A 12557-nucleotide genomic window follows, 5' to 3' on the forward strand; every position below is an offset into this window, starting at 1 on the left:
ATCACAATTATTGTCGTTGTAATAGAAGCACGGTTGTAGTTAGTGATTGTGTTTTTCATAGTTAGTGACCGAATATAACCCATGAATTGCAGTTAGTAAATGTTTGCGACCATTCGGCTTAGTGAACAGTCACAATGTTTGCTAGCAAATGTAATGGGCCGAGTAATTGATGGGTAAATTACTCTCATGGTCACTGCACGTTACTTTTTTTAATAGTACGATCACTGAATTTCAAACTTTAGCTTCTTAACTTTAAACTTTTTAACACCCGAGAAACAGGGAACGCTAAGATGAGAACATGTGGAGATCTTTCCATCATACTCCATTATTTCCATCATAATCTTACACGCTTGTCTTATCGACTGGCTGAATTATCTCATGGCCCTTCAGAGTATACTTCCAAGATAGCAACACAATGTCATACTTTCAGAATGAGTTAAGGGTCCTAAGGTTAAATTTGCAAAACCATAGTTTTACAATGTGAGTCTCACACTAAGAAAAGGTGAGATTATACAATTTCCATCTCATGGCCGCTAAACACACATGGTATATATATAATCATGTGTTAAGGTAGTCTATCATTTCCTCAAGAAAGAAGCGCATGTCCATTACTAACACCATATGAAAGGATCAGTTACGATGTGTTCAAACATCCAACCTCAGTCCGCTTCAGTTTAGATATTACTTTCAAGGGTAATTAATTTATTAGTCCCTATATTTTGACAAAACACACTGTTTAGTCCCTGTATTTTCAAAAACACATTATAAAGTCCCTAACCTTTTTCACGATGAACTGTTTAGTCCCTAACGTTTTTCTTGGTGAACTGTTTAGTCCCTGTCGTTAGACTCTCATGAAGATTTTGTTAGTCAATTTAGATTTGCGTTCTTCTTTTCCTTTCCTTTAAACTCTAATGCATCTGAAATCAACTTTCAGTGTTCTTCTTTTTTATTTTCTTCTTAATCGTTCAAATTCGTAAGCATTGGGTCTTTTTTTTTCTTGTTCTCCATACAAATAGCTTCTTCTTTTAAATTGGATTTTCTCTTCTAAAGTTTGAAGGTAAATAGTAAAAGGTAATTTAGTCATTTCCGAAGTCATAAACGGTAAAAAAAATCTAACAAATAGAAGGAATGACTAAACAGTTCATTGAAAAAAAGGTTAGGGACCTTACCATGTGTTTATGAAAATACAGGGACTAAACAGTGTGTTTTGTCAAAATATAGGGACTAATAAATTAATTACCCTTGAACTATAAAGACAAAAGGTTTAAGTTACCTTTAACTTTGCGATTTAGATTACACGTAATCTTTATACACAAGTGCTATGAAGCATATGGATTCTCCATCTTGGTCTTTAATGAAATCACTCGACTCAATTTTTTATCGGTGATGGCCTAAATTTCGTTTGTGATCATCATTACCGACAAAATTCCGATAGATTCATATGTGTCTGGAATTAGCCTCCTAAGTAAGCATTTGTGACACTTTTTTACCGACTCAAAAAAACACCGACAAAATTTCCAATCAGTATTTTGTGTCAGAAATCCCACAACTTTTGGTCGACGACTTATGTCGGACATTCCTAGAACATCACCGATCCATATGTTCGGTGAACTATTTTCAGTCAGGTTCATCTAGGTCCTATATTATTATGAGATTCATCTATTTGACTTAGTTTAATATATTTTTTTTTTTATGTTTATATAGCTTTTTAAGGTTTAACTATTAATCTTGCATTATCATGATGTATTTGACTTAGTTTAATATTTTTTTAAGGCTTAATGCATATTTACACCCTTGAACTTGGCACGTTTTGCCTATTGGCACCCTGAACTTTTAAAATAACCTATCACACACCTCTAGTTGGCTTTAAAAACATATTGCACACCTATAGTTGGCTTTAAAAACTTATTGCACACCTATAGTTAGCTCATTCGGACCTCCTACACACAAAATCGTTGATTTTTTGTCTTTAACAAATGAGATGGTATGCGTGTTATAAAAAAGAAAAGCGCGGAAGTTCGTTCGGTATGCCACCTCATCTGTCAAAGATGAAAAATCAACGATTTTGTATGTAGGAGGTCCGAATGAGCCAACTATAGGTGTGTGATAGGTTTTTAATAGGTGTGCGATAAGTTTTTAAAGACAACTATAAGTGTGTAATAGGTTATTTTAAAAATTCAGAGTGTCATTAGACAAAACTTACCAAGTTTAGGTGTGTATAGCTTGTATCTTTTTATCATTGATTTAGACCTTATGTTATTATGATATCCACATATTTGACTATAAATATTGGTCGCAAATTTTGGACTCAATCGATAAAATAATTACAAACCCATCACCTACCAGCTAGTTACTGGCCAATTATTTGGTTGGTAACCCATAAAAGTCGGTCACTAAATGTGTTTAGGGATCGAATTGCAACCGAATTCTTAGTCTATAACTACTAATTTTCTTGTAGTGTGTATATACCTACAAGAACAAAATAGGGTGGTAAAATATACACATAGATATTTGACTTCTGTTAGTAGATCCTTGTCCTCCTAAGATAGTTTGTCTAATTGAATTCATCAACCTAAAATCTTTCATAAATGAAAACAAAATAATTGAGTGTGGACCTTTATTTATTATTAGCTTAAAGGTCAATTAGTTCCCTAGTCTATATTTTAAAAGTTAATTAGGTTTCTACCTTAAGGGTTGATTTTAAATAAATGTTCTGTAATTTCATGTTTTTACAGATTGGTACCTGTGCTTTTTTTTTACAAACTAAACTATATAGTTTGCAAAATTTGGCAAAAGTCAACAAAAATGAAAATTTTGCAAACCATGGGACTTGGTTTATAACAAAGAAAACCACATGTACCGATTTGCAAAAACGTGAAACCACAAGACATTTATTTGAAATTAAATCTAATTTTAATAAAAATATAATTTGAATATTAATGTTGTTGTGTGAAATAAGAAAACATTATATTTTTATTAAAAAGAAAACATTATATAGGATTGGGGTTAGCTTTCCTAGGCTAATCCCGGTGTAGTTGCTTGTTTTGCTTTGCTTTCCTTTCCTTTTCTACCAAAAAAAAAAGAAAACATTATATTTTTATTAAAAATAAAAAAACATTATATTTTTATTTTAAATAGCATATTTAATATTAAATTAAAATTAGGTGGGAGAGAGAAAGAGTCGACAAAAGAACTTAAAAGTGTATTTTTAATATTTCAAATAATAGTATTTTGTTAATGATTCGTCCCAACCTTCATCCAAAAAAATATTTCAGATAATAGTATTTTGTTAAATGAAATTAAAGTTGAGTTACGAAAGTGTAAATATGCTAAAGTCCAATTACCATAGATGTAATTTATCATTAATGAATAAGGAAAAATTAGTATTTTAAATGGACTGGTGAATAAACTATTTAATTGAACAAGTTATAATGTATTATTACAAATACAGGGACTAATAACAATTTATTAGGTAAAAAGTCAGAGACAAGGGAATTATTTATCCTATATTTTTATATATATATATATATAATATATTTTTTCCGACTAGTTTTAACCTTTTTTTACTAAAATTAAAAATACCATTAAATGTTAATCAAAATTGATCCGAAAATATAAAGGTTTAATACATCATTTGCCCACTGAACTTGTCCAAAAAACTTGATTGGTTTGCTGAACTTTCAAATTGTCTCCATAGCCCCTGAACTTGCACAAAATGTTTAGTTAGCCTTTGATCACTCAGTCGCAAAATAGTAAGTTAAATGCGGAAGATGTATGGTTTGACTGTATATGCAAAGTACAAGATGATACTATATAACAACATATCTATGCAATGTTTTAAGCTGAAGGTTCTGAGATTGAACAATGGAAAAGCGTGTAGCCATCATCGGAGCAGGAGCTAGCGGCCTTGTTGCTTGTAAATACTGCCTGAAAAAGGGATTTAAACCAATTATATTCGAAGCTGATTCAAGAATCGGGGGAGTTTGGGCGCATACACTTGACTCAACTCGCCTTCAAAGTACAAAAGAACTATACCGCTTTTCTGATTTCCCTTGGCATTCCTCTGTGAAAGATATGAATCCTACTCACTCTCAAGTCCTTGATTACCTGGAATCTTATGCTCGACATTTCGGAATCTTGTCTTGCATTAGTTTGAATTCCAGAGTAATTGGTATAGATTATGTTGGTGAATCTTTTGATGAAATGGAATCTTGGGATCTCTGGAGTGGAACTGGGAAACCTTTTGGGTCCAAAGGGAAATGGCATATCAAAGTGCAGGACACCAAAAATTCTGAAATTAAGGTATTTTCAATTCTTTCTAATGGCCCAGTAAGAAAATATTGTAATTTCATATTTATCTTGACAAAGGACTAAATTGAGCAGGATTACGAAGCTGAATTTGTGATTCTATGCATTGGACAATTTAGTGGTTTACCTAACATTCCAGAGTTTCCTGAAGAGGAAGGTCCAGAAGTGTTCAATGGAAAAGTGATGCATTCAATGGAATTCTCTGCTTCAAACAATTTGGGTACTTGTAAATTCGTCCAAGGAAAAAAGGTTGCAGTCATTGGTTCCCATAAGTCTGCAGTTGACATTGCTGCAGAATGTGCCAATATTAATGGTATGAAAAATATTACTAATCAACTTATTTTCAATCTATTAAAATCTAATTAGTAATTGCTGGAATTACTTCATCTTAATCTTATATATCAAAACCGGGCCATAGACTAATTTCAGGATAAGATCTAAATTTACATTTAGCTTTTGTTTGAATGTTTGGAGATTGATAGAGTTGAGAGTTTGAATGTTTGGAGATTGATAGAGTTGAGAGTTAAAAGAGGAAATGGAAAGAAAATTAAATGATGGAAATGAAAGTTAAAAATTGAACTGGTTTGGAAGTTTATAAAATGTAAATTAGTTTAACAGTTTAACTTTGTTTAGGGGAACCAAAGTTAAATTGATTCTGCAGAGATAAATTTTTTTTTAAAAAACTTGATGTTACTTCCATTAACCCGTCAATTTGGAGGTTAGGGTTTGGAGGTTAAAGGAGTAAACATTTAATTTCCATTAACCTTGTTTGCTTTCCAAAAATAGCTTCCAAACCAGGTTACTCTAATATTTAACCTTCCATTACTTCCATTTACCTCTATTAAGCTATTCCTTTTTTTTTTGAAACAGAACAGAACTTTTATTAACTCAGAAACAAAGAATCTTTTACAATAGCGCTACCGATCCAACTCGGAGCCGTAAACGAGCAAAAATCGTTAGCAATGGAACCAACATGCCTAGCCATTGCGTGAGCAGCTTCGTTCGCTAAACGAGGAATAAAACTAACGGTAAAACCCGTGTGAGTTGAAAGAATATCTCTACAATCCTGAACAATACAACCAAAATCGGAAAAATCCTCCTCAGCGGACAGAATGCTGTTAACGACCCCTTTAGCATCCAACTCGAAATCTACTCGATTCCAACCCTCAGCAGCCGCCCAACAAAGGCCCTTACGCAACGCCAAAATCTCAACCATCCTTGGATCAATAATTCCTGCAATTGTTGAGCTGCAACATGCTACAACAGCGCCCCGGCTATCTCTTAAGACACAACCCAACCCGCAAGAATTCAGCGAGCCAAAAACAGCCCCGTCAATATTGCATTTCAGGGAATTGATCTCCGGGGAGCACCAACGAGCAGGCGGATTAATGCACCTATTCTCCGATACATTTATAAAACCCTGACAGTCCAGCCAGTCAGTGTAGAATTTTTGCACTTTCATCCAACTCACTTCAGGATTCTGCATATTAGAGTTCCAAACACAATCATTTCTCAGGTTCCAGATGGTGTAAAGAATTAAGGCCACCGTAACGACATCAGCGACCACAACAACTCTGCAAAATTCAAGAAACCAGTCCACAAAATCATCGTGTAAAACATCCGGGGCATCCTGGTCGACTGCTCTCCAACAACGAACCACAAACGGGCAAGCTGCAAACAAATGCTCATTGTTTTCAATGTCAACAAGGCACAGTGGACATTCAGTTGATATTGGAACCTTTCTCTTATGTAACAGATAACGCAATGGAAGACACCTCGAGCAGAATTTCCACAGAAAATGTTTAATTTTAGGAGGTAACCTAGAATTCCACACTCTTTCCCAACCAGGAATATCAGCATGATTTCCACGAGAAGCTTCAATTGCTCTATAACCCGTCTTTGAAGAGTAATGCCCATTTTTAGAAAAGAACCAAATCAGTTTGTCCGACAGGTCCCTAAAAGGAACAACAGTTCTATAAATTGCAGCAGTATCAGTAACTGAAAAGAGCGAGTCCACTTTCCCTCGATCCCATACTTTTGATCCTTCAACGAACAAGTCCCTAACAAGAACCTCCTAGGCAGAGATATTATCAGTCAACACACAACTAGGCTATCCATTTACTTCCAACCAAGGATCATTCCAAATTTGAATGGTATTCCCATTACCCACCCTCCATTTCAATCCAAGTTTCAACACCGGAATCGAACTCTAAAGTCCCCTCCAAATCATACTAGGATTTTTACCCAAATTTGAAGAAAGGAAAGTACCATTGAAGAAGTATTTGGCCTTGAAGATCTTACTAACCATCAAGTTTGGAGACGAGACAAGCTTCCATCCTTGTTTTCCCAATAAGGATAAGTTGTATAAGTGCAGGTCCCTAAAACCCAATCCACCTTGGTTTTTCCATTTACATAACTTTGACCAATCAAACCAATGGATATTTCGCTTGCCATCAGGCTTCGTACTCCACCAAAATGAATTCATCATCTTCTGAAGTTCATCACAGAGAGTAAGAAGTAAAAGAAACGTGCTCATACAGAACGTTGGCAGAGCTTGGGCCACAGCTTTAATCATCACCTCCTTACCAGCACCCGAGAGAAACCGAAAACCCCAACTGCTGAACCGTTTTCATAACCTTTCTTTAAGAAAACCAAACACACTCTTCTTAGACCTCCCAATGAGAGAAGGAAGGCCCAGGTATTTCCTCGTATCAAGGGTATTAGAAACCCCCAGTAACAACTTAATATGCTGACATGTATCATATTGCACATTAGGGCTAAAGAAAATACCAGACTTGTTGAAATTTATTGCCTGACCGGATGCTTCCTCATAGCGGGTAATAATATCAGAAATAACTTCGGCTTCGGCAACAGTAGCTTCAAAAAAGAGGAAGCTATCATCAGCGAAGAACATATGTGATATTGAAGGAGCTCTTCGGTGAATCCGGCATCCCGTGATCAGACTATCAGCCTCAGCCTTATACAAAAGCTTAGACAGCACCTCAGAACAAAGGATAAAAAGATAAGGGGACAAGGGGTCCCCTTGTCTAAGACCACGTTTCGGAAAAATAGGCCCTATGAGCTCACCATTAACAGCCACATGGTAATGAACAGTAGTAACACAAAGATTTATCCAATCCACCCAAGTCGAGTGAAACCCCATACGCTTCATAACAGCCTCGAGAAAACCCTAATCCACACGATCGTAGGCTTTGCTAATATTGATTTTAAGAGCAACATTCCCCTTCTGCCCCCTCTGATTTCTCTTCTTGTAGTGCAATGATTCAAAAGCCACTTGAACACAATCGATGATTGAACGACCCGGGACAAAGGCAGACATGCTTTCACTGATAATTTTTGGTAAAATTACCTTCAACCTGTTCGCCAAAACCTTAGCGATGATCTTATAAAGCACATTGCACAATGAAATGGGCCTGAGATCAGTCAACCTATCAGGAGTTTCACATTTAGGGATAAGCACAATTGAAGTTGAATTCAGATTAGTAGGAAAACTCTCTTATTCAGCCACTCCTTGCAAGACTCGACAATCTCCTCGCCAATCACGTGCCAAAAGTGTTGATAAAACCCCGAGTTAAGACCATCGGGGCCCAGGGATTTGTCAGGAAACATTTGAAACAACGCTTCCTTAAACTCCACAGCACGAAAAGGAGCCACAAGATCAAAATTCATTTCGTCCGTTACAACTTTATCAACCACATTCAGAACTGCAGATTTAGAAATATTGGATGGTGAGAATAAATTCTCAAAGTAAGATTTAATATGAGTACCTAATTCTACTTGATCTTCAATAGTATTGCCATTGTTGTCAATTAAATGGCTGATATGGTTTTGTTTGCGCCGAGCCTGGGCGCAGGAATGAAAAAATCTTGAGTTTTGATCTCCGCCCTTCAACCAGTAAATTTTGGCTCTGCCAATAAGCCTCCTCCTGATCTAATAAACCACTCAATTTCTACCTTGCTGCTAAAAATTGGGTTACAGACTCAATATCCTCCTTATCCTTCAGATACTCCATTCGTCTTTTCAAAAATGCAATTTTGGTTGAAAATTGTCTTCTAAACGATCTTCCCCACTGATCCTTAGACTCAGAACAGGCCGACAACTTTGAAATAACATGAAGAGTCGAGAAAGAGGCCCAATTAATCTTCACAAAATCCTCAAAACCAATTTCCTTTAACCATGCCATTTCAAAGCGGAAACGAGACTTCTTACCGTTAACCTGAGGATCAACCATTTTGAGCAAAATAGGAGAATGGTCAGAGTAAGCAACCACACAGTTGCGAAGGGACGCCAAAGGGTAACGATCAGACCACCTATTATCCATGAAACACCTATCAAGCCTCTCCCGAACCCAGGCAGGAGAGCCACGACTTCTTTCCCACCTAAAAGGGCTACCAATTAAACCAATTTCCTGCAAATTACAATAAAAAAATAACTTGGTTAAAAGCTTCAGATAACCCATTAGGGTAGGTTGCCCCCCCCCCCCCCCCCCCGCCTTCTCCCTGGGATAACGGATGCAATTAAAATCCCCAATGAAAATTGATGGTACAGAAGAAATCGTCACAAGCTGGCGAACCAAATTCCAAGATTCTTGGTGACGGTTGCGATCAGGCTGCCCATAAAAACCAACACACCTCCAATTCCCATTTACCATGTCATTAATAATCATCTCAATATGGTTAGAAGAATAAGATGATATAGTAATATCAACTCCAGACTTCCAAAACACAGCCAAGCCCCCACTTCTCCCTCTTCTATCCACAGAAAAAACCCCTTCATACTGCAACTTATGTTTTAAGGCAGAAATACTATCTTGAATGAGTAAAGTCTCCATGAGGAAGATAACGTTGGGATTATGAGTTTTCACCAAATCCCTTAGAGCCTGAACTGCACGGGGTTCCCCATACCCCGGCAGTTCCAACTAAGGCAGTTCATTGAACCCAGCGGGCCTGCTCCACAGGCCTCGCCGAAACATTAAAAGAAGAAAGACCCTCATCCGTATTAGAAATAGGACTCTCACCAGAGTGAACAACCTTAATCTCGTTGTCTATGTTAAGGTTTGCCATATTAGCATCTGTCTCAACCATCTTTCCTTTGCTACTATCTGCCCTTCTCCTCTTCCTATCATCCTGAAGCTCCAAACCCTCCTCCTCCTCCCCCATTTCAACATCCACCTCCTCGCCTATAGTGCTAGGAGCCAATTGAGATATTCCCTGAATAGTATCCTTCGATAACAAAGGTGTTGAGGAACTAGATTTAGGCTGCACAAAAGACTTCGGCAGATTCGGTTGATTCTGAACAGAACCTCCCTTAAATTTTTGACCTGACGACGCTAGCCCGCCTTCCTCTACCTCCATTATAATAATACTTCCCAATACAGATCCTTTTGGACTTCCTCTAGGCTCTCTCAACCATCTAGAACCACCAACATCTCCTCTGCTTCGAAGTGGGGCCTTTAACCAATCACCCCAATCCCTTTTAGTATTGTCAGTAGTATCATTGAATAATGCTTCACAAAACCTATCCGAATGCCCCATGATTCCACATAGAAAACAAAAATTTCCCAATCTTTCATATTTAAAACGAATAAATGTCCATTCGCTTTGAGAACGGTTGATCTTTTTGAACCGTTTGAGCGCTTTCCTGATATCCACCAAAATCCTGATCCTCATGAACTGACGTCTATTTCCGCTGTTATTATTTGGATCATATTCCAAAAAAGTTCCAATAAACCCGCCCAGTTGTTTACCTATATGCTCCGACATAGAACCTGCAGGAAGATCATGAACTTGTATCCAAATAGGCATAAAGTTTAAATCAACAAGTTCTGGATTAGTCCCAACAGCCCATTCATTGAGAATAAGAGAATTGTTATCAAACGACCACGGTCCTCCAGCAAGGACCCGTAGCTTATCAACTTTGTGGAAGAACTCGAACGAAAAGAGATTCTGCGCCAGTTCTTTGATGGTTATACCCTTACTAGGGCGCCATAGTCCTGCAATTTTATTCTTCATAACATTATAGTTGACAGCCCTATCAGTAAGAAAACGGCCAACAAGAATTAACCCAAATTCCTGATCAACAGTCGATTTTGTGCCCTCATTGAATAAATCCCATTCTTCAAATTCATCTCCTTCCATCTGCAGATTTCCACGGGATCGGTCCATACTTATTCTACACGGACGCTCTTTCCGGCAATCGCACAACAATCAATAGTTCAACACCACCGGAACTGAAAAAAACAATGGACCAATTCAATCAAGAAAGAATACCTGATCGACAGCGCCCAATCCACACAGCTCTCACAAAGGTGGAGAGAAAGCACAACTCTCACAAATCGGAGAGACAATCTTGAGGGTTTGATGAGGTTTATCGCATATCGCAAATTACTTTTTAGGAAAAGGAATTACTACTACCAACATTATCTCTTTTCGATTAAGCTATTCCTAAACAAGGACTTAATGCTTTTGAGGAAGTTTAGATATACGCTATAAAAATAGTAAAATTAGGTTTGGAACAACTTTGGACGCCTTTTGACTGGTTGCAGTAAAAAAAGGATAAACTCGGTCATATGGGTGGGCTTAAGAAACATTTGCGCCTAGCCTGACCAAATTGATGATGTTTTGATATGTGGTATCAAGTTGTTCTTTGTGACCGTAGTGATACAGATGTGAGTATTTGTGTTTTAGTTTTGGGTTTTCTTTTTTATGTTCTAGATTTTAATTTCTTTCTTTCCATAAAAGGGACGGATGCTATATTTTTTCTTTGAATTTCGATTTCTTTTTATTAGGGTTTTATTTTTATTTTTTACACATCAATCCTTTTTTTCGAATTTTTTTGAAACAAATCCTATATTCTACTTAATTAATTGAAAAAGGTGTCTTCATATTAAGAAAAGGACATTTATTTTGGCGTATTGGGTGCTTGTTCTCACTGTGTCTGACACTAGTATGTTAAGCTCCTAGAAATTTCGGTGCTTCCCAGTACACTCCTATAAGATGGATTCCAGTGCTTGAAATCAATAATAATGTTGATGCAGTGCCTTAATCAATATGAAATCTTAAGTAAATTGTTGGCATATCTGATTGAAAAATTCAGGAAGCAAGTATCCATGTACAATGATTCGAAGGAATGCACATTGGTTTCTTCCAAGTGGTTATTTCACTGGACTTCTATTGGGTTTCTTGTACATGAATCGCTTTGCTGAATTTCTCGTTCATAAGCCTGGAGAAACCTTTCTCTATACTTTTTTGGTCACTCTGCTCTCTCCCTTGGTAATAATTTCTATTACCACTCTGCTCTACTACATTACTTCATTTTAACTTTTTTAGGTTTATAATGATGAAATTTCAAAAACATGAATGAATATTCAGAGATGGGCAATTTCAAAAGTCATGGAAATCTACGTTTGGTGGAAATTTCCGTTGAAGAAACATGGTATGCTACCCAAATTCAATTTTAGTGATGATATATCTTCATGTCAGATATCTATGCTGCCAGATTAGTTTTTTGACAAAGTGGAAGAGGGTAGCATCGTCATTATTAACACTTCTCAAAGTTTCAGATTCTACAGAAAAGGCCTCGTTATTGATGGAGAAAATCAACAATATTTAGAAACAGATCTTGTCATATTTGCCACAGGATTTAGGGGTGAGGAAAAACTCAAGAACATTTTTTTGTCTCCTCTATTCCAGGATCGGATAATGGTGAATTCTCCGATTCACCTTTATAGACAAATTCTGCATCCACGAATACCTAAATAGCAATTGTAGGATACAATGAGAATCTCTCATCTTTGGGTAGTTCTGAAATGAAAAGCCTATGGTTAGCAAATTTTCTGGATCGGAGTATTGAATTGCCTTGTATAAGAGATATGGAAAAGGAGGCCAAAATGTGGAAAATCACATCAAACAAGCTAGTGGACACTATTATAAGAGAGGTTGTATTGGCAATACTATTATATGGTATAATGACATACTTTGTAAGGATATGGGCTACAATTCTAAAAGGAAAAATGGCCTCTTAGCTGACTTGTTTATGCCCTATACAACAACAGACTATGCCAATCTTATAACCGAGTGAGATTAATGAGTCGTCGTTAATTACTAAAATTAAACTTTTTATAGCTATAGTATGTCCATTTTGTTGTTCGTTTTCTTATCTTTTTATTTTCAAATGTGATGCAATAGAAAATATTAAATAAAATAAGGTTAAAAGGCTTTGTATCAATT

General features: G+C 36.6%; 1 pseudogene; it reads left to right on the forward strand.

Moving 5' to 3' along the window:
* The first annotated feature begins 3858 nt into the window (after positions 1 to 3858).
* On the forward strand, positions 3859 to 12557 carry LOC136203520 (probable flavin-containing monooxygenase 1; annotated as a pseudogene).

Source organism: Euphorbia lathyris, chromosome 8 (assembly GCF_963576675.1).
Source record: "Euphorbia lathyris chromosome 8, ddEupLath1.1, whole genome shotgun sequence".
Lineage (NCBI taxonomy): Eukaryota > Viridiplantae > Streptophyta > Magnoliopsida > Malpighiales > Euphorbiaceae > Euphorbia > Euphorbia lathyris.